This window comes from Rutilus rutilus (assembly GCF_951802725.1).
Source record: "Rutilus rutilus genome assembly, chromosome: 3".
Taxonomy (NCBI): Eukaryota; Metazoa; Chordata; class Actinopteri; order Cypriniformes; family Leuciscidae; genus Rutilus; species Rutilus rutilus.
In genome coordinates this window covers 45,466,200-45,491,017 of record NC_140211.1, presented here as the reverse complement: position 1 = coordinate 45,491,017, position 24,818 = coordinate 45,466,200, and positions in this window count along the sequence as shown.

Here is a 24,818-nt window from a genome sequence, read left to right as displayed (position 1 = left end):
ATTCCCTTGCAGCTTTGACCGAAAATACAGACTGGCTAAAGTTACTTCTTTTCAAAGGGATAATACAGTCCCCTCTTTCCCCACCCCTTGTAAATCGGTGAGCAGTTGTTCTAATATTCACAAACTGTTTTAGTGGTGAAGACAGGCTATGTATAGTCTTAAACATCAGACATATATGTACATATTTTATCAAGTTATCCCAGCTTAGCAAGTTGCATTTTTTTAATATTGAGCAGTGATGAAACCGAATTGATTTCTTATCAAAAGTTTTAAGTGATTGTTTATACAAAGACTCTAGTGGTTTCAGAGTAGTAATACTAGCTTGTGACCAAGTAGTTAAACAATACGAAATATGAGAAATAATCATGGAATGCATATACATCAAAGCGACATCAGACGACATATAATCACGAATAAATCTAAAATTTGATAAACTAAATCTGACCCGGTTACAGACCTTTTTAACCTGTGCCTTAAATGAAAGTTTATCAATCAGAATACCAAGGTACTTATATTCAGATACAACTTGTAATCTTTCCCCTGATACAAATACATCTGGCACTATACTTAAATTCTTAGTTTTGCTGATAAACATACACACTATTTTAGAGATGTTTAACTGTAACCAGCATTGTTCTAGCCAAGCTGCAACATGAACCAGGGATTCTGTAAGTTCATTTGCAAATTGTGACACACTACTTCCGTGTATATAAATAACAGTGTCATCTGCATACATTTGAATGTTAGTGTTAGGACAGACAGATGGAACATCATTGATGTACAACGTAAAAAGTAAAGGACCCAAAGAAAATTTTCACAAGAGTGACCTCCTAAGAATCCTTGCCGAGTCCAACAATACCAAACATGCCAGGTTTTGCCTTATGGTTTTTGTAAGTGTCATTTAGAGCTTTAAAAAATGTTGGTTATCTTCAAAGCCGTTAGTCCGATCTAGACAACAACAAAAAAACAAAGGAAATTTGAAAATATAGGTAAATAGCTAAACAATAACGCCAAAATGTTAAAATTATGATAGGAACTGACAAAAAAAATTATTAAATCCAATCAATTTCACCCATGGATCATTTTGATGCTCTCACATGTTTGAAACGAACAATGATGGAATGTGATGAAATTTGTTTTGAATTGGGACTAGCGAATCCCCGTCCATACTGTCAATGACCGTTCGCAAAGACCCGCCCACTTTAGTTACTGTTGCTATGTCTGACAAGCGACGCCACTCTCACACCCACACCAAGTTCTCACGCAGTGAAAAATACATTGCGGATCAGAAAAAAGACTGCGCGGTGACAGACAAGTACTTTTAATATGAAACAAAGTCTCACCTTTCAAATGTAGTCATTTTTTAGACACATTTAAACAATAAATACCGTTTTGTGACTCTTTAATGTGTCTGACAGATCGCTGTAGAGTCGAGGCTCAGTTATATCTTCGAAACCGCTTGTCCGATCGAGACGAAACCTCCGTCAGAAGTTTGGAAACATAGGTCGATAGCTATACGTCAATGCCCAAATGTGAAAATATTGATAGTAAGGGGTAGTAAAATTCAATCAAAGTCATGTGTCAGTCATTTTTTACGTGTTTTTTCAAATAAATCTCTATAACTCTGAAGTCAATTGAGATATTTTCACCAAAACTGACACACATATGTATGGGCTCACTCTGAGGACACGTAAAAAAAAAAAGTGGAACTGAGCCTCTTGGTGGCGCTATAATAGAACAAAACATGAAATTCCCATTGACTTCAATACAGTTTTGTGAAATAAAATGCTATTTTCACTCAAAACCTACTTTTTCGAATTCCTCCTACACCGTTTGTCCGATTTTCACCAAAATCGAATCATATTATCTCCAGACTGTGCCTTCTAAAACTTATGGATTTCGTGTCGATTGACGAAACCGTTTTCGTATAGCGCAGCAGCAAATTTGAGGCATGATGCTAAAAGCATTATTCAGGCTTTATCTCTGCAATGCCTTGACATATTGACACCAAACTTTGTATGTGTCATTGTCACTTCACTCTGACCACATCACATCAGTTTTGTAACTACGCCACCTATTGGTCGAAAGTGATAATCCATTAAATCGTATTTTGAATGACTTTTTATATGATTTTTCAGGCATTTTGCCTAAAATCCTCTTTAAATGTATTTAATTGCTCATTGTTGCAGTTGGTCTGACACCTTCAGCCATGTTGGCATATGCTGTCATCTGCTTGCGCTTGGCCCCGATAATTGCTGCTTGCAGCTATATTTATTATTATTATTATTATTATTCTTCCTTCTTCCGACTGGGAGTCTATGGCAGCCCATAGAACCGATCGCGGGAAAGTTGTAATGGTTTGACATTCTGATAGAGGACAGTCCCAACATTAAATACACCAATTTTGGTGTGTCTAAGTCATTCCCTCTAGCGCCACCAACTGTCCAAAGTTTCACTCATGTTTATGCTAATAACTTTTGAACCACACGGGCTAGAAACAAAATTCTTTTTTCCTCTGATTTCTGAGCTCAGGGCGATTCGATTGCACCCTATGACGTCATTTTTCGTCATAATAATTTTTCCGCCATTTTGAATTTTCCGAAAAACCTACTTTTTCAAACTCCTCCTAGGCCGTTGCTCCAATTTCCACGAAAATTGAATCAGATCATCTTCAGACCATGCCGACAAAAAGTTATGGAATTCGTGTTGATTCATCAAACCGTTCTCGAATACCGCGCAAACAAATTTTACGTAGCGCTTGCGAAAACAGACACAAGCCAGTATCTCCTCAACACTTTATCATATTCAGACCAAACTTGGTACATCTCATCATAAGCATGACCTGAGGCAACATGCTGCGTTTCGGCACAGTGCCACCTACTGGTCCGGAGATATGAAAAATGGCTATTTTTGCTTATAACTTCTGAATGGTTTGTCCAAAAATCATAAAAGTGGTCTCGTTAGATTCAGGGCATCATGCTGAGTCGACTGATATCCAATTTTCCCCGATCAGCCATTTTGGCTGTCGGCCATTTTGAATTATGTGCTAAAATGCTGTATTTTATGAGCGCGTGAACGTATCGTTACAAAACTCGGAATGGATCATCAGCACGATGCCCTGAAGGAGCCTGAGAAGTTTCGAAACAGTGCCACCTAGTGGTGAATTTTTTTTCCCAAATGCTTCCAAATGCTTATAACTTTGGGTGTGGTCGACTTATTTTCACGAGACTCATCTCATTAGAGTCCTGAATCGTTGCCGAGTCCCACGATACCAAACATGCTAGGTTTTGCCTTACGGTTTGTGTAGCGTTGTGATTTAGCGCTTAAAAAACATTTGGCTATATCTTTGAAACCGCTAGTCCGATCGAGACGAAACCACCTTCAGAAGTTTGGAAACATAGGTCGATAGCTATATGCCAATGCCCAAATGCGAAAATATTGATGTTTAGGGGTAGTAAATTCCAATCAAAGTCATGTGTCAGTCATTTTTTACGTGTTTTTTCATATAAATGTCTATAACTCCGAAGCGAATTGAGATATCTTCACCAAAATCGACACACATATGTACGAGCTCACTCTGAGGACATGTAAAAAAAATGGTGGGACTCAGCCTCTTGGTAGCGCTATAATAGAACAAAACATGAAATTCCCATTGACTTCAATACAGTTTTGTGAAATAAAATGCTATACTAAACAAATGCATTGGTGTAATATTACAAAACTCAAAATGTGCCATCAGCACCATTCCCTGAAGGTACCCAAAATATTTCAAGACAGTGCCACCTAGTGGTCAAAAGTTATAACAACATTTCCAAAAAGGCTAATAACTTTTGAATAAATCTGGCTACTGAAATGCCACTGGTCTTAATAGATTCCTTGGGTCAAGCCGAGAACATAGATACCAAGTTTTCCTTATTTGGCCAAACTTCCTGTCCGCCATCTTGATTTTCATTCAAAACCTACTTTTTCGAACTCCTCCTAGAGCGTTTGTCCGATTTTCACCAAAATCGAATCGTATCATCTCCAGACTGTGCTGACTAAAAGTTATGGATTTCGTGTCTATAGACGAAACCGTTTTCGTATAGCGTAGCAGCAAACTTGAGGCATGATGCTAAAAGCACTATTCAGGCTTTATCTCTGCAATGCCTTGACATATTGACACCAAATTTTGTATGTGTCATTGTCACTTCACTCTGACCACATCACATCACATTTGTAACTGCGCCACCTATTGGTCGAAAGTGATAATCCATTAAATCATATTTTGAATGACTTTTTATATGATTTTTCAGCCATTTCGCCTAAAATCCTCTTTAAATGTATTTAATTGCTCATTGTTGCAGATGGTCTGACACCTTCAGCCATGTTGGCATATCCTGTCATCTGCTTGCGCTTGGCCCCGATAATTGCTGCTTGCAGCTATATTTATTATTATTATTCTTCTTCTTCTTCCGCTCTGGGAGTCTATGGCAGCCCATAGAACCGATTGCGGGAAAGTTGTTTTGGTTTGACATTCTGATAGAGGACAGTCCCAACATTAAGTACACCAATTTTGGTGTGTCTAAGTCATTCCCTCTAGCGCCACCACCTGTCCAAAGTTTCACTTTTACTTTGCTAATAACTTTTGAACCGTAAGGCCAATCAGCAAAATCCTTTTTTCCTCTGATTCCTGAGCTCATGACGATTCGATTGCACCCTATATCGTCATTTTCCGTCATAAAAACATGGCCGCCATTTTGAATTTTCCTAAAAAGGTACTTTTTCGAACTCGTCCTAGACGGTTTGTCCGATTTGCACGAAAATTGAATCGGATCATCTTCAGGCAGTGGTGACAAAAAGTTATTAAAATCTTGTTGATTCGTCAAACCGTTTTCGATAAACGCTCGAACAAATTTTACGTAGCGCTTGCAAAAACAGTCGTAAGGCTGTATCTCCGCAACGGTTTATCGTATTCAGACCAAACTTGGTACATGTACTCACAAGCATGACCTGAGGCTACATGCTGCGTTTCGGCACAGCGCCACCTACAGGTCCGGAGATATGAAAAATGGCAATTTTTGCTTATAACTTCTGAACAGTTTGTCCAAAAATCATAAAATTGGTCTTGATAGATTCAGGGCGTCATGCCGAGTCGACTGATATCCAATTTTGCCATATCGGCCAATTTGTCTGTCAGCCATTTTGAATTTTGTGCTAAAATGCTGTATTTTAACAACGCATGAACGGATTGTTACGAAACTTGGTATGGGTCATCAGCACGATGTCCTGAAGGAGTGTGAGAAGTTTCGAAACAGCGCCACCTAGTGGTGAATTTTTTTTTTCAAATGCTTATAACTTTGGGTGTGATCGACTTATTTTCACGAAACTCATCTCATTGGACTCCTGAATCGTTGCCGAGTCCAACGATACCAAACATGTTAGGTTTCGCCTAACGGTTTGTGTAGCATTGTGATTTAGCGCTTAAAAAAACATTAGGCTATATCTTCGAAACCGTTTGTCCGATTGAGACGAAACCACCGTCAGAAGTTTGGAAACATAGGTCGATAGCTATACACCAATGCCCAAATGCGAAAATATTGATGTTTAGGGGTAGTAATATTCAATCAAAGTCATGTGTCAGTCATTTTTTACGTGTTTTTTCATATAAATGTCTATAACTCCGAAGCAAATTGAGATTTTTGCACCAAAATCGACACATATATGTATGGGCTCACTCTGATGACACATAAAAAAAATGGTGGGACTGAGCCTCTTGGTGGCGCTATAATAGAACAAAACATGAAATTCCCATTGATTTCAATAGAGTTTTGTGAAATAAAATGCTATACTAAACAAATGCATTGGTGTAATATTACGAAACTCAGAATGTGCCTTCAGCACCATCCCCTGAAGGTACTCAAAATATTTCGAGACAGCGCCACCTAGTGGTCAAAAGTTGTAACAAAATTTCCAAAAAGGCTAATAACTTTTGAATAAATCTGGCTATTGAAATGCTTAATAGATTCCTTGGGTCAAGCCGAGAACATAGATACCAAGTTTTCCTTATTTGGCCAAACTTCCTGTCCGCCATCTTGATTTTCAGTCAAAACCTACTTTTTCAAACTCCTCCTAGACCGTTTGTCCGATTTTCACCAAAATCGAATCGTATCATCTCCAGACCGTGCCGACTAAAAGTTATGGATTTCTTGTCGATAGACGAAACCATTTTCGTATAGCGCAGCAGCAAAGTTGAGGCATGATGCCAATAGCACTATTCAGGCTTTATCTCTGCAATGCCTTGACATATTGACACCAAACTTTGTATGTGACATTGTCACTTCACTCTGACCACATCAGTTTTGTAACTGTGCCACCTACTTGTCGAAAGTGATAATCAATTAAATTATATTTTTAATTACTGTTTCTATGATTTTTCAGCCATTTCGTCTAAAATCCTCTTTAAATGTCTGTAATTGCTCATTGTTGCAGTTGATCTGACACCTTCAGCCATGTCTTGTCGTCTTATTCTGCTTGGCCCCGGTAATGGCTGCTTGCAGCTATATTTAGGGGCCAAGCACCGAAGGTGCGGAGGCACCTATTGTTTTCGTTCCCGTTCTTATTATTATTATTATTATTAGGGGCCAAGCACCGAAGGTGCGGAGGCACCTATTGTTTTTGTTCCGGTTCTTATTATTATTATTATTATTATTATTATTCTTCTTCTTCTTCTTCCGCCATGGGAGTCTATGGCAGCCCATAGAACCGATTGCAGGAAAGTTATGAAATTTGGCACACTGATAGAGGACAGTCCAAAAAGTCACCATACCAAATTTGGTGTCTTAAAACCAATCCCTCTAGCGCCACCACCTGTCCAAAATTTCACTTTTATTTTACTAATAACTTTTGAACCGCAAGGCCAATCAACAAAATTCTTTTTTCCTCTGATTCCTGAGCTCATGCCGTTTCGATTGCACCCTATGACTTCATTTTCCGTCATAAAAATCTGGCCGCCATTTTGAATTTTTTGAAAAACCTACTTTTTCAAACTCGTCCTAGACGGTTTGTCCGATTTGCACGAAAATTGAACCAGATCATCTTCAGGCAGTGCTGACCAAAAGTTATGGAATGCACATTGATTCGTCAAACCGTTTTCGATAAACGCTCGAACAAATTTTACAAAGCACCTGCAAAAACAGTCGTAAGGCTGTATCTCTGCAACGGTTTATCGTATTCAGACCAAATTTGTTACATGTCATCACAAGCATGACCTGAGGCTACATGCTGCGTTTCGGCGCAGCGCCACCTACTGGTCCGGAGATATGAAAAATGGCTATTTTTGCTTATAACTTCTGAACAATTTGTCCAAAAATCATAAAATTGGTCTCATTAGATTCAGGGCAACATGCCGAGTCGACTGATATCAAATTTTACAATATCGGCCATTTTGACTGTCGGCCATTTTGAATTTTGTGCTAAAATGCTGTATTTTAAGAACGCATGAACAGATTGTTACGAAACTTGGTATGGGTCATCAGCACGATGTTCTGAAGGAGCGTGAGAAGTTTCGAAACAGCGCCACCTAGTGGTCAAAAGTTATAACAACATTTCCAAAAAGGCTAATAACTTTTGAATAAATCTGGCTACTGAAATGCCACTGGTCTTAATAGATTCCTTGGGTCAAGCCGAGAACATAGATACCAAGTTTACCTTATTTGGCCAAACTTCCTGTCCGCCATCTTGATTTTCATTCAAAACCTACTTTTTCGAACTCCTCCTTGACCGTTTGTCCGATTTTCACCAAAATCGAATCGTATCATCTCCAGACCGTGCCGACTAAAAGTTATGGATTTCGTGTGGATAGACCAAACCGTTTTCGTATAGCGCAGCAGCAAAGTTGAGGCATGATGCTAATAGCACTATTCAGGCTTTATCTCTGCAATCCCTTGAAATATTGACACCAAACTTTGTATGTGTCATTGTCACTTCACTCTGACCACATCACATCAGTTTTGTAACTGCGCCACCTATTGGTCGAAAGTGATAATGCATTAAATCATATTTTTATTGACTGTTTCTATGATTTTTCAGCCATTTCGTCTAAAATCCTCTTTAAATGTCTTTAATTGCTCATTGTTGCAGTTGGTCTGACACCTTCAGCCATGTTGGCATATCCTGTCATCTACTTGCGCTTGGCCCCGGTAATTGCTGCTTGCAGCTATATTTATTATTATTATTCTTCTTCCGCCATGGGAGTCTATGGCAGCCCATAGAACCGATTGCGGGAAAGTTATGAAATTTGGCACAATGATAGAGGACAGTCCGAAAAGTCACCATACCAAATTTGGTGTCTTAAAACCAATCCCTCTAGCGCCACCACCTGTCCAAAATTTCACTTTTATTTTGCTAATAACTTTTGAACCGTTTGGCCAATCAACAAAATTCTTTTTTCCTCTGATTCCCGAGCTCATGCCGATTCGATTGCACCCTATGACGTCATTTTCCGGCTTATAAATATGGCCGCCATTTTGAATGGGCTGAAAAAGCTACTTTTTCGAACTCGTCCTAGACGGTTTGTCCGATTTGCACGAAAATTGAACCAGATCATCTTCAGGCAGTGCTGACAAAAAGTTATGGAATTCAAATTGATTCGTCAAACCGTTTTCGAATAACGCTCGAACACATTTTACGTAGCGCTTGCGAAAACAGTCGTAGGGCTGTATCTCCGCAACGCTTTATCGGATTCAGACCAAAATTGGTACATGTCATCACAAGCATGACCTGAGGCTACATGCTGCGTTTCGGCGCAGCGCCACCTAGTGGTCCGGAGATATGAAAAATGGCTATTTTTGCTTATAACTTCTGAACATTTTGTCCAAAAATCATAAAATTGGTCTCGTTAGATTCAGGGCAACATGCCGAGTCGACTGATATAAAATTTTACCATATCGGCCATTTTGACTTTCGGCCATTTTGAATTTTGTGCTAAAATGCTGTATTTTAAGAACGCATGAATGGATTGTTACGAAACTCGGTATGGGTCATCAGCACGATGTTCTGAAGGAGCGTGAGAAGTTTCGAAACAGCGCCACCTAGTGGTGAATTTTATTTTTCAAATGCTTATAACTTTGGGTGTGGTCGACTTATTTTCACCAAACTCATCTCATTAGACTCCTGAATCCTTGCCGAGTCCAACGATACCAAATATGCTAGGTTTCGCCTTACGGTTTGTGTAGCGTTGTGATTTAGCACTTAAAAAACATTAGGCGATATCTTCGAAACCGTTTGTCCGATCGAGACGAAACCACCGTCAGAAGTTTGGAATCATAGCTTGTTAACTAAACGTTAAAGCCCAAATGCGAAAATATTGATGTCTAGAGGTAGTAAATTCCAATTAAAGTCATGTGTCAGTCATTTTTTACGTGTTTTTTCATATAAATGTCTATAACTCCGAAGATAATTGAGATATTTTCACCAAAATCGACACACATATGTATGGGCTCACTCTGAGGACACATACAAAAAATGGTGGGACTGAGCCTCTTGGTGGCGCTATAATAGAACAAAACATGAAATTCCCATTGACTTCCATACAATTTTGTGAAATAAAATGCTATACTAAACAAATGCATTGGTTTAATATTACGAAACTCAGATTGTGTCATCAGCACCATCCCCTGAAGGTACCCAAAATATTTCGAGACAGCGCCACCTAGTGGTCAAAAGTTCTAACAATTTCCAAAAAGGCTAATAACTTTTGAATAAATCTGGCTATTGAAATGCTTAATAGATTCCTTGGGTCAAGCCGAGAACATAGATACCAAGTTTTCCTTATTTGGCCAAACTTCCTGTCCGCCATCTTGATTTTCAGTCAAAACCTACTTTTTCAAACTCCTCCTAGACCGTTTGTCCGATTTTCACCAAAATCTAATCGTATCATCTCCAGACCGTGCCGACTAAAAGTTGTGGATTTCTTGTCGATAGACGAAACCATTTTCGTATAGCGCAGCAGCAAAGTTGAGGCATGATGCCAATAGCACTATTCAGGCTTTATCTCTGCAATGCCTTGACATATTGACAACAAACTTTGTATGTGACAGTGTCACTTCACTCTGACCACATCAGTTTTGTAACTGCGCCACCTACTTGTCGAAAGTGATAATCAATTAAATTATATTTTTAATTACTGTTTCTATGATTTTTCAGCCATTTCGTCTAAAATCCTCTTTAAATGTCTGTAATTGCTCATTGTTGCAGTTGATCTGACACCTTCAGCCATGTCTTGTCGTCTTATTCTGCTTGGCCCCGGTAATGGCTGCTTGCAGCTATATTTAGGGGCCAAGCACCGAAGGTGCGGAGGCACCTATTGTATCTGTTCCGTTTCTTATTATTATTATTATTAGGGGCCAAGCACCGAAGGTGCGGAGGCACCTATTGTTTTTGTTCCGGTTCTTATTATTATTATTATTATTATTATTATTCTTCTTCTTCTTCTTCCGCCATGGGAGTCTATGGCAGCCCATAGAACCGCTTGCGGGAAAGTTATGAAATTTGGCACAATGATAGAGGACAGTCCAAAAAGTCACCATACCAAATTTGGTGTCTTAAAACCAATCCCTCTAGCGCCACCACCTGTCCAAATTTTCACTTTTAATTTGCTAATAACTTTTGAAGCGTGAGGCCAATCAACAAAATTCTTTTTTCATCTGATTCCTGAGCTCATGCTGATTCGATTGCACCCTATGACGTCATTTTCCGGCTTATAAATATGGCCGCCATTTTGAATGTGCTGAAAAAGCTACTTTTTCGAACTCGTCCTAGACGGTTTGTCCGATTTGCACGAAAATTGAACCAGATCATCTTCAGGCAGTGCTGACAAAAAGTTATGGAATTCAAATTGATTCGTCAAACCGTTTCCGATAAACGCTCGAACAAATTTTACGTAGCACCTGCAAAAACAGTCGTAAGGCTGTATCTCTGCAACGGTTTATCGTATTCAGACCAAACTTGGTACATGTCATCACAAGCATGACCTGAGGCTACATGCTGCGTTTCGGCGCAGCGCCACCTACTGGTCCGGAGATATGAAAAATGGCTATTTTTGCTTATAACTTCTGAACAATTTGTCCAAAAATCATAAAATTGGTCTCGTTAGATTCAGGGCAACATGCCGAGTCGACTGATATCAAATTTTACCATATCGGCCATTTTGACTGTCGGCCATTTTGAATTTTGTGCTAAAATGCTGTATTTTAAGAACGCATGAACGGATTGTTACGAAACTTGGTATGGGTCATCAGCACGATGTTCTGAAGGAGCGTGAGAAGTTTCGAAACAGCGTCACCTAGTGGTCAAAAGTTATAACGACATTTCCAAAAAGGCTAATAACTTTTGAATAAATCTGGCTACTGAAATGCCACTGGTCTTAATAGATTCCTTGGGTCAAGCCGAGAACATAGATACCAAGTTTACCTTATTTGGCCAAACTTCCTGTCCGCCATCTTGATTTTCATTCAAAACCTACTTTTTCAAACTCCTCCTAGACCGTTTGTCCGATTTTCACCAAAATCGAATCGTATCATCTCCAGACCGTGCCGACTAAAAGTTATGGATTTCGTGTGGATAGACCAAACCGTTTTCGTATAGCGCAGCAGCAAAGTTGAGGCATGATGCTAATAGCACTATTCAGGCTTTATCTCTGCAATCCCTTGAAATATTGACACCAAACTTTTTACGGCTTGTCATTGTCACTTCACTCTGACCACATCACATCAGTTTTGTAACTGCGCCACCTATTGGTCGAAAGTGATAATGCATTAAATCATATTTTTATTGACTGTTTCTATGATTTTTCAGCCATTTCGTCTAAAATCCTCTTTAAATGTCTTTAATTGCTCATTGTTGCAGTTGGTCTGACACCTTCAGCCATGTTGGCATATCCTGTCATCTACTTGCGCTTGGCCCCGGTAATTGCTGCTTGCAGCTATATTTATTATTATTATTCTTCCTTCTTCCGACTGGGAGTCTATGGCAGCCCATAGAACCGATCGCGGGAAAGTTGTAATGGTTTGACATTCTGATAGAGGACAGTCCCAACATTAAATACACCAATTTTGGTGTGTCTAAGTCATTCCCTCTAGCGCCACCAACTGTCCAAAGTTTCACTCATGTTTATGCTAATAACTTTTGAACCACAAGGGCTAGAAACAAAATTCTTTTTTCCTCTGATTTCTGAGCTCAGGGCGATTCGATTGCACCCTATGGCGTTATTTTTCGTCATAATAATTTTTCCGCCATTTTGAATTTTCCGAAAAACCTACTTTTTCAAACTCCTCCTAGGCCGTTGCTCCAATTTCCACGAAAATTGAATCAGATCATCTTCAGACCATGCCGACAAAAAGTTATGGAATTCGTGTTGATTCATCAAACCGTTCTCGAATACCGCGCAAACAAATTTTACGTAGCGCTTGCGAAAACAGACACAAGCCAGTATCTCCTCAACACTTTATCATATTAAGACCAAACTTGGTACATCTCATCACAAGCATGACCTGAGGCAACATGCTGCGTTTCGGCACAGTGCCACCTACTGGTCCGGAGATATGAAAAATGGCTATTTTTGCTTATAACTTCTGAATGGTTTGTCCAAAAATCATAAAAGTGGTCTCGTTAGATTCAGGGCATCATGCTGAGTCGACTGATATCCAATTTTCCCCGATCAGCCATTTTGGCTGTCGGCCATTTTGAATTATGTGCTAAAATGCTGTATTTTATGAACGCGTGAACGTATCGTTACAAAACTCGGAATGGATCATCAGCACGATGCCCTGAAGGAGCCTGAGAAGTTTCGAAACAGTGCCACCTAGTGGTGAATTTTTTTTCCCAAATGCTTCCAAATGCTTATAACTTTGGGTGTGGTCGACTTATTTTCACGAGACTCATCTCATTAGAGTCCTGAATCGTTGCCGAGTCCCACGATACCAAACATGCTAGGTTTTGCCTTACGGTTTGTGTAGCGTTGTGATTTAGTGCTTAAAAAACATTTGGCTATATCTTCGAAACCGCTAGTCCGATCGAGACGAAACCACCGCCAGAAGTTTGGAAACATAGGTCGATAGCTATACGCCAATGCCCAAATGCGAAAATATTGATGTTTAGGGGTAGTAAATTCCAATCAAAGTCATGTGTCAGTCATTTTTTACGTGTTTTTTCATATAAATGTCTATAACTCCGAAGCGAATTGAGATATTTTCACCAAAATCAACAAACATATGTTTGAGCTCACTCTGAGGACATGTAAAAAAAATGGTGGGACTCAGCCTCTTGGTGGCGCTATAATAGAACAAAACATGAAATTCCCATTGACTTCAATACAGTTTTGTGAAATAAAATGCTATACTAAACAAATGCATTGGTGTAATATTACGAAACTCATAATGTGCCATCAGCACAATCCCCTGAAGGTATCCAAAATATTTCGAGACAGTGCCACCTAGTGGTCAAAAGTTATAACAAAATTTACAAAACTGCTAATAACTTTTGAATAAGTTGGTCTATTGTAATGCAACTGGTCTTAATAGATTCCTTGGGTCAAGCCGAGAACATAGATACCAAGTTTTCCTTATTTGGCCAAACTTCCTGTCCGCCATCTTGATTTTCATTCAAAACCTACTTTTTCGAACTCCTCCTAGACCGTTTGTCCAATTTTCACCAAAATCGAATCGTATCATCTCCAGACTGTGCCGACTAAAAGTTATGGATTTCGTGTCGATAGACGAAACCGTTTTCGTATAGCGCAGCAGCAAAGTTGAGGCATGATGCTAAAAGCACTATTCAGGCTTTATCTCTGCAATGCCTTGACATATTGACACCAAACTTTGTATGTGTCATTGTCACTTCACTCTGACCACATCACATCACTTTTTTAACAGCGCCACCTATTGGTCGAAAGTGATAATCCATTAAATCATATTTTAAATGACTTTTTATATGATTTTTCAGCCATTTCATCTAAAATCCTCTTTAAATGTATTTAATTGCTCATTGTTCCAGTTGGTCTGACACCTTCAGCCATGTTGGCATATCCTGTCATCTGCTTGCGCTTGGCCCCGATAATTGCTGCTTGCAGCTATATTTATTATTATTATTCTTCCTTCTTCCGACTGGGAGTCTATGGCAGCCCATAGAACCGATCGCGGGAAAGTTGTAATGGTTTGACATTCTGATAGAGGATAGTCCCAACATTAAATACACCAATTTTGGTGTGTCTAAGTCATTCCCTCTAGCGCCACCACCTGTCCAAAGTTGCAGTCATGTTTATGCTAATAACTTTTGAACCACAAGGGCTAGAAACAAAATTCTTTTTTCCTCTAATTCCTGAGCTCATGACGATTCGATTGCACCATATGACGTCATTTTCCGTCATTATAATTTTTCCACCATTTTGAATTTTTCAAAAAACCTACTTTTTCGAACTCCTCCTAGGCCGTTGCTCCAATTTCCACGAAAATTGAATCAGATCATCTTCAGACCATGCCGACAAAAAGTTATGCAATTCGTGTTGATTTGTCAAACCGTTCTCGAATACCGCGCAAACAAATTTTATGTAGCGCTTCCGAAAACAGACACAAGCCTGTATCTCCGCAACACTTTATCGTATTCAGACCAAACTAAACACATATCATCACAAGCATGACCTGAGCCTACATGCTGCGTTTCGGCGCAGTGCCACCTACTGGTCCGGAGATATGAAAAATGGCTGTTTTTGCTTATAACTTCTGAATGGTTTGTCCAAAAATCATAAAAGTGGTCTTGTTAGATTCAGGGCATCATGCTGAGTCGACTGATATCCAATTTTCCCAGATCAGCCATTTTGGCTGTCGGCCATTTTGAATTATGTGCTAAAATGCTGTATTTTAGGAATGCATGAACCTATCGTTACGAAACTCGGTATGGGTCATCAGCATGATGTCCTGAAGGAGCCTGAGAAGTTTCGAAACAGTGCCATCTAGTGGTGAATTTTTTTCCCCAAATGCTTCCAAATGCTTATAACTTTGGGTGTGGTCAACTTATTTTCACGAGACTCATCTCATTAGAGTCCTGAATCGTTGCCGAGTCCCACGATACCAAACATGCTAGGTTTCGCCTTACGGTTTGTGTAGCGTTGTGATTTAGCGCTTAAAAAACATTTGGCTATATCTTCGAAACCGCTAGTCCGATCGAGACGAAACCACCGTCAGAAGTTTGGAAACATAGGTCGATAGCTATACGCCAATGCCCAAATGCAAAAATATTGATGTTTAGGGGTAGTAAATTCCAATCAAAGTCATGTGTCAGTCATTTTTTACGTGTTTTTTCATATAAATGTCTATAACTCCGAAGCGAATTGAGATATCTTCACCAAAATTGACACACATATGTATGGGCTCACTCTGAGGACACATAAAAAAAATGGTGTGACTGAGCCTCTTGGTGGCGCTATAACAGAACAAAACATGAAATTCCCATTGACTTCAATACAGTTTTGTGAAATAAAATGCTATACTAAACAAATACATTGGTGTAAAATTACGAAACTCAGAATGTGCCATCAGCTCCATCCCCTGAAGGTACCCAAAATATTTCGAGACAGCGCCACCTAGTGGTCAAAAGTTATAACAAAATTTACAAAAAGGCTAATAACTTTTGAATACATTAGGCTATTGAAATGCCACTGGTCTTAATAGATTCCCTGGGTCAAGCCGAGAACATAGATACCAAGTTTTCCTTATTTGGCCAAACTTCCTGTCCGCCATCTTGATTTTCATTCAAAACCTACTTTTTCGAACTCCTCCTAGACCGTTTGTCCGATTTTCACCAAAATCAAATCGTATCATCTCCAGACGGTGCCAACTAAAAGTTATGGATTTCGTGTCGATTGACGAAACCGTTTTCGTATAGCGCAGCAGCAAAGTTGAGGCATGATGCCAAAAGCACTATTCAGGCGTTATCTCTGCAATCCGTTGAAATATTGACACCAAAATTTGAATGTGTCATTGTCACTTCACTCTGACCACATCACATCAGTTTTGTAACTGCTCCACCTATTGGTCGAAAGTGATAATCCATTAAATCATATTCTGAATTACTTTTTATATGATTTTTCAGCCATTTCGCCTAAAATCCTCTCTAAATGTCTTTAATTGCTCATTGTTGCAGTTGGTCTGACACCTTCAGCCATGTTGGCATATCCTGTCATCTGCTTGCGCTTGGCCCCGATAATTGCTGCTTGCAGCTATATTTAGGGGCCAAGCACCGAAGGTGCGGAGGCACCTATTGTATCTGTTCCCGTTCTTATTATTCTTCTTCTTCCGCCATGGGAGTCTATGGCAGCCCATAGAACCGATTGCGGGAAAGTTGTTTTGGTTTGACATTCTGATAGAGGACAGTCCCAACATTAAGTACACCAATTTTGGTGTGTCTAAGTCATTCCCTCTAGCGCCACCACCTGTCCAAAGTTTCACTTTTACTTTGCTAATAACTTTTGAACCGTAAGGCCAATCAGCGAAATCCTTTTTTCCTCTGATTCCTGAGCTCATGACGATTCGATTGCACCCTATATCGTCATTTTCCGTCATAAAAACATGGCCGCCATTTTGAATTTTCCTAAAAAGGTACTTTTTCGAACTCGTCCTAGACGGTTTGTCCGATTTGCACGAAAATTGAATCGGATCATCTTCAGGCAGTGGTGACAAAAAGATATTAAAATCTTGTTGATTCGTCAAACCGTTTTCGATAAACGCTCGAACAAATTTTACGTAGCGCTTGCAAAAACAGTCGTAAGGCTGTATCTCCGCAACGGTTTATCGTATTCAGACCAAACTTGGTACATGTACTCACAAGCATGACCTGAGGCTACATGCTGCGTTTCGGCACAGCGCCACCTACAGGTCCGGAGATATGAAAAATGGCAATTTTTGCTTTTAACTTCTGAACAGTTTGTCCAAAAATCATAAAATTGGTCTTGATAGATTCAGGGCGTCATGCCGAGTCGACTGATATCCAATTTTGCCACATCGGCCAATTTGACTGTCGGCCATTTTGAATTTTGTGCTAAAATGCTGTATTTTAACAACGCATGAACGGATTGTTACGAAACTTGGTATGGGTCATCAGCACGATGTCTTGAAGGAGTGTGAGAAGTTTCGAAACAGCGCCACCTAGTGGTGAATTTTTTTTTTCAAATGCTTATAACTTTGGGTGTGATCGACTTATTTTCACGAAACTCATCTCATTGGACTCCTGAATCGTTGCCGAGTCCAACGATACCAAACATGTTAGGTTTCGCCTAACGGTTTATGTAGCATTGTGATTTAGCGCTTAAAAAACATTAGGCTATATCTTCGAAACCGTTTGTCCGATTGAGACGAAACCACCGTCAGAAGTTTGGAAACATAGGTCGATAGCTATACGCCAATGCCCTAATGCGAAAATATTGATGTTTAGGGGTAGTAATATTCAATCAAAGTCATGTGTCAGTCATTTTTTACGTGTTTTTTCATATAAATGTCTATAACTCCGAAGCAAATTGAGATTTTTGCACCAAAATCGACACATATATGTATGGGCTCACTCTGATGACACATAAAAAAAATGGTGGGACTGAGCCTCTTGGTGGCGCTATAATAGAACAAAACATGAAATTCCCATTGATTTCAATAGAGTTTTGTGAAATAAAATGCTATACTAAACAAATGCATTGGTGTAATATTACGAAACTCAGAATGTGCCTTCAGCACCATCCCCTGAAGGTACTCAAAATATTTCGAAACAGCGCCACCTAGTGGTCAAAAGTTATAACAAAATTTCCAAAAAGGCAAATAACTTTTGAATAAATCTGTCTATTGAAATGCCACGGGTCTTAATAGATTCCTTGGGTCAAGCCGAGAACATAGATACCAAGTTTTCCTTATTTGGCCGAACTTCCTGTCCGCCATCTTGATGTTCAGTCAAAACCTACTTTTTCAAACTCCTCCTAGACCGTTTGTCCGATTTTCACCAAAATCGAATCGTATCATCTCCAGACCGTGCCGACTAAAAGTTATTGATTTCGCGTCGATTGACGAAACCGTTGTCGTATACCGCAGCAGCAAAGTTGTGGCATGATGCCAAAGGCACTATTCAGGCTTTATCTCTGCAATGCCTTGACATATTGACACCAAACTTTGTATGTGTCATTGTCACTTCACTCTGACCGCATCACATCAGGTTTGTAACTGCGCCACCTATTGGTTGAAAGTGATAATCCATTAAATCATATTTTTATTTACTGTTTCTATGATTTTTCAGGCATTTGGCCTAAAATACTCTTTAATGTCTTTAATTGCTCATTGTTGCAGTTGGTCTGACACTTTCAGCCATGTTGGCATGTCTTGTCATCTGATTGTGCTTGGCCCCGGTAATGGCTGCTTGCAGCTATATTTATTATTATTATTCTTCCTTCTTCCGACTGGGAGTCTATGGCAGCCCATAGAACCGATCGCGGGAAAGTTGTAATGGTTTGACATTCTGATAGAGGACAGTCCCAACATTAAATACACCAATTTTGGTGTGTCTAAGTCATTCCCTCTAGCGCCACCAACTGTCCAAAGTTTCACTCATGTTTATGCTAATAACTTTTGAACCACAAGGGCTAGAAACAAAATTCTTTTTTCCTCTGATTCGTGAGCTCATGGCGATTCGATTGCACCCTATGACGTCATTTTTCGTCATAATAATTTTTCCGCCATTTTGAATTTTCCGAAAAACCTACTTTTTCAAACTCCTCCTAGGCCGTTGCTCCAATTTCCACGAAAATTGAATCAGATCATCTTCAGACCATGCCGACAAAAAGTTATGGAATTCGTGTTGATTCATCAAACCGTTCTCGAATACCGCGCAAACAAATTTTACGTAGCGCTTGCGAAAACAGACACAAGCCAGTATCTCCTCAACACTTTATCATATTAAGACCAAACTTGGTACATCTCATCACAAGCATGACCTGAGGCAACATGCTGCGTTTCGGCACAGTGCCACCTACTGGTCCGGAGATATGAAAAATGGCTATTTTTGCTTATAACTTCTGAATGGTTTGTCCAAAAATCATAAAAGTGGTCTCGTTAGATTCAGGGCATCATGCTGAGTCGACTGATATCCAATTTTCCCCGATCAGCCATTTTGGCTGTCGGCCATTTTGAATTATGTGCTAAAATGCTGTATTTTATTATTATTATTATTCTTCCCTAAAACGCATCGTGCAGCCAAAACCGTAAGGCCTAGAGACGTGATACTTGGTCAAATGGTAGTAGTATTGCTCGCTACTCAGATACACGGACTTAGCCAAATCGGCCCATAGGTGGCGCTACAGCAACCAAAAGCGCGAAACTGCTCAGAACTCCTAGACCGTATGTCGTAGACTCAAGTGTCTTATATCATTGGGAAGCTGGATGCCTGACGAACAAAACGTATATCTCCGATTTCATTTCCGCCATGATAGATTTTCCGCCATTTTGAATTTTGCCAAAAACCTACTTTTGCGAACTAGTCCTAGGTTTTTCGCCCGATCGGAACCAAACCAGTACAGAAATGTTCTCTGGAGTCTGAATATCAATAATTATCGAAAAAAAGTGGAAATTTCGATTCACGGACGCTAAGGGGCGCCAAAACGTACGTTGTGGGAGGGGCCTATTTTACTAAAATGGCTATAACTCCAGAAGTAAATGAGGTATCTTCACCAAACTCGGTACACATGTGTAAGAGGTCAATCTGAGGTCACAGTAAAAAAATCGCGGCGATTGGCCACATGGTGGCGCTATAACTTGAAAAAAACATAAAACAGGCTTTAACCACCTGACCGTTAGTCCGATTGACTTGAAAATTGGTATGCAGTGTCTTGGCCCAAGGTGTCATGTATGTCTATGAGGACATTGGTGTATCTCAAAAAACATGGCCGCCATCGGCCAATGAAGTTTGAGCACCTATTAGACAAGGTTAACGGAGGCCGATCGGAACGAAACTCGATGGGCATGTTCAACTCATAGCCCTAGAGGTCTGTAAGAATTTTGAAAGAAATCGGCCACTAGTTGGCGCTAACGAGTTTTACGGCTCTGTAATCACGTGGTGTTACACTTATTGTCACAAAATGCATTATCATTTGATAGATCTGCTCATGCTGAACAACATTGCCTCAAGAACCATAGCTGTCAATCAAATCGTTCATTAATTATTCGCGAATATGTTAAAAACCTACTTTTGCGAACTAGTCCCTGGTTTTTCGCCCGATCGGAACCAGACCAGTCTAGGACAATTCTCTGGACTCTCTAGATCAATAATTATCGAAAAAAAGTTGAACTTTTGAATTTTTCGTATGGCTATAATTGGGTCATAAAGAAAATGGGCGTGGCAAAATGCACTCAAAAGCTTATAAATCCTAAACGAAAACTCAGAACTTCACGAAAATTGGTGAGCATATGTGCCATAATATTCTAAACAAGCATGCCAAATTTCATGTTGATCGGACCATAGGTGGCGCTATAACTGTTAAAAAGGTTTGAAAACCATATATTTCCTATGGTAAATTGCCTGTATTGGCTGTAAATGGACTTTTCCATCTATTATTTCAGTGGTTAAAAGCTTTCTAAATAAAACTTAATGTCTTAAATGCTTATGTGCTTAAAGGCCTTAAATGCTTGAACCCCGATAAATGCTGCTTGCAGCTTTATTAGGGGCCAAGCACCGAAGGTGCGGAGGCACCTATTGTTTTCGTTCCCGTTCTTATTATTATTATTATTAGGGGCCAAGCACCGAAGGTGCGTAGGCACCTATTGTATCTGTTCCCGTTCCTATTATTATTATTATTCTTCCGTTTCTTCCGACTGGGAGTCTATGGCAGCCCATAGAACCGATTGCGGGAAAGTTGTAATGGTTTGACATTCTGATAGAGGACAGTCCCAACATTAAATACACCAATTTTGGTGTGTCTAAGTCATTCCCTCTAGCGCCACCACCTGTCCAAAGTTTCACTTTTATTTTGCTAATAACTTTTGAACCGTAAGTCCAATCAACAAAATTCTTTTTTTCTCTTATTCCTGAGCTCATGCCAATTCGATTGCACCCTATGACGTCATTTTCGTCATTACAATATGGCCGCCATTTTGAATTGTCCTTAAAAGCTACTTTTTCGAACTCGTCCTAGATGGTTTGTCCGATTTGCACGAAAATTGAACCAGATCATCTTCAGGCAGTGCTGACCAAAAGTTATGGAATTCAAATTGATTCGTTAAACCGTTTTCGAAAAACACTCAAACTAATTTTACGTAGCGCCTGCAAAAACAGTCGTAGGGCTCTATCTCCGCAACAGTTTATCGTATTCAGACCAAACTTGGTACATGTCATCACAGGCATGACCTGAGGCTACATGCTGTGTTTCGGCATAGCGCCACCTACTGGTCCGGAGATATGGAAAATGGCTATTTTTGCTTATAGCTTTTGAACAGTTTGTCCAAAAATCATAAAATTGGTCTCGTTAGATTCAGGGCAACATGCCGATTCGACTGATATCCAATTTGACCATATCGGCCATTTTGACTGTCAGCCATTTTGAATTTTGTGCTAAAATGCTGTATTTTATGAACGCATGAACGAATTGTTACGAAACTTGGTATTGGTCATCATCACGATGTCCTGAAGGAACCTGAGAAGTTTCGAAACAGCGCCACCTAGTGGTGAATTTTTTTTCCCAAATGCTTATAACTTTGGGTGTGGTCGACTTATTTTCACGAGACTCATCTCATTAGAGTCCTGAATCGTTGCCGAGTCCCACGATACCAAACATTCTAGGTTTCGTCTTACGGTTTGTGTAGCGTTGTGATTTAGCGCTTAAAAAACATTTGGCTATATCTTCGAAACCGCTAGTCCGATCGAGACGAAACCACCGTCAGAAGTTTGGAAACATAGGTCGATAGCTATACGCCAATGCCCAAATGCAAAAATATTGATGTTTAGGGGTAGTAAATTCCAATCAAAGTCATGTGTCAGTCATTTTTTACGTGTTTTTTCATATAAATGTCTATAACTCCGAAGCGAATTGAGATATCTTCACCAAAATTGACACACATATGTATGGGCTCACTCTGAGGACACACAAAAAAAATGGTGCGACTGAGCCTCTTGGTGGCGCTATAACAGAACAAAACATGAAATTCCCTTTGACTTCAATACAGTTTTGTGAATTAAAATGCTATAGTAAACAAATGCATTGGTGTAATATTATTAAATTCAGAATGTGCCATCAGCACCATCCCCTGAAGGTACCCAAAATATTTCGAGAGAGCGCCACCTAGTGATCAAATGTTATGACAAAATTTCCAAAAAGGCTAATAAATTTTGAATAAATCTGGCTTTTGAAATGCCACTGGTCTTAATAGATTCCTTCGGTCAAGCCGAGAACATAGATACCAAGTTTTCCTTATTTGGCCAAACTTCCTGTCCGCCATCTTGATTTTCAGTCAAAACCTACTTTTTCGAACTCCTCCTAGACCGTTTGTCCAATTTTCACCAAAATCGAATCGTATCATCTCCAGACTATGCTGAATAAAAGTTATGGATTTCGTGTCAATAGACGAAACCGTTTTCGTATAGCGTAGCAGCAAAGTTGAGGCATGATGCTAAAAGCACTATTCAGGCTTTATCTCTGCAATGCCTTGACATATTGACACCAAACTTTGTATGTGTCATTGTCACTTCACTCTGACCACATCACATCACTTTTGTAACTGCGCCACCTATTGGTCGAAAGTGATAATCCATTAAATCATATTTTAAATGACTTTTTATATGATTTTTCAGCCATTTCATCTAAAATCCTCTTTAAATGTATTTAACTGCTCATTGTTCCAGTTGGTCTGACACCTTCAGCCATGTTGGCATATCCTGTCATCTGCTTGCGCTTGGCCCCGATAATTGCTGCTTGCAGCTATATTTATTAGGGGCCAAGCACCGAAGGTGCGGAGGCACCTATTGTTTTTGTTCGCGTTCTTATTATTATTATTATTATTATTATTCTTCTTCCGCCATTGGAGTCTATGGCAGCCCATAGAACCGATTGCGGGAAAGTTATGAAATTTGGCACAATGATAGAGGACAGTCCAAAAAGTCACCATACCAAATTTGGTGTCTTAAAACCAATCCCTCTAGCGCCACCACCTGTCCAAACTTTCACTTTTATTTTGCTAATAACTTTTGAAGCGTAAGGCCAATCAACAAAATTCTTTTTTCCTCTGATTCCCGAGCTCATGCCGATTCGATTGCACCCTATGACGTCATTTTCCGGCTTATAAATATGACCGCCATTTTTAATGGGCTGAAAAAGCTACTTTTTCGAACTCGTCCTAGACGGTTTGTCCGATTTGCACGAAATTTGAACCAGATCATCTTCAGGCAGTGCTGACAAAAAGTTATGGAATTCAAATTGATTCGTCAAACCGTTTTCGAATAACGCTCGAACACATTTTACGTAGCGCTTGCGAAAACAGTCGTAGGGCTGTATCTCCGCAACGCTTTATCGGATTCAGACCAAAATTGGTACATGTCATCACAAGCATGACCTGAGGCTACATGCTGCGTTTCGGCGCAGCGCCACCTACTGGTCCGGAGATATGAAAAATGGCTATTTTTGCTTATAACTTCTGAACATTTTGTCCAAAAATCATAAAATTGGTCTCGTTAGATTCAGGGCAACATGCCGAGTCGACTGATATAAAATTTTACCATATCGGCCATTTTGACTTTCGGCCATTTTGAATTTTGTGCTAAAATGCTGTATTTTAAGAACGCATGAACGGATTGTTACGAAACTCGGTATGGGTCATCAGCACGATGTTCTGAAGGAGCGTGAGAAGTTTCGAAACAGCGCCACCTACTGGTGAATTTTATTTTTCAAATGCTTATAACTTTGGGTGTGGTCGACTTATTTTCACCAAACTCATCTCATTAGACTCCTGAATCCTTGCCGAGTCCAACGATACCAAATATGCTAGGTTTCGCCTTACGATTTGTGTAGCGTTGTGATTTAGCACTTAAAAAACATTAGGCGATATCTTCGAAACCGTTTGTCCGATCGAGACGAAACCACCGTCAGAAGTTTGGAATCATAGCTTGTTAACTAAACGTTAAAACCCAAATGCGAAAATATTGATGTCTAGAGGTAGTAAATTCCAATTAAAGTCATGTGTCAGTCATTTTTTACGTGTTTTTTCATATAAATGTCTATAACTCCGAAGATAATTGAGATATTTTCACCAAAATCGACACACATATGTATGGGCTCACTTTGAGGACACATACAAAAAATGGTGGGACTGAGCCTCTTGGTGGCGCTATAATAGAACAAAACATGAAATTCCCATTGACTTCCATACAATTTTGTGAAATAAAATGCTATACTAAACAAATGCATTGGTTTAATATTACGAAACTCAGATTGTGTCATCAGCACCATCCCCTGAAGGTACCCAAAATATTTCGAGACAGCGCCACCTTGTGGTCAAAAGTTGTAACAAAATTTCCAAAAAGGCTAATAACTTTTGAATAAATCTGGCTATTGAAATGCTTAATAGATTCCTTGGGTCAAGCCGAGAACATAGATACCAAGTTTTCCTTATTTGGCCAAACTTCCTGTCCGCCATCTTGATTTTCAGTCAAAACCTACTTTTTCAAACTCCTCCTAGACCGTTTGTCCGATTTTCACCAAAATCTAATCGTATCATCTCCAGACCGTGCCGACTAAAAGTTATGGATTTCTTGTCGATAGACGAAACCATTTT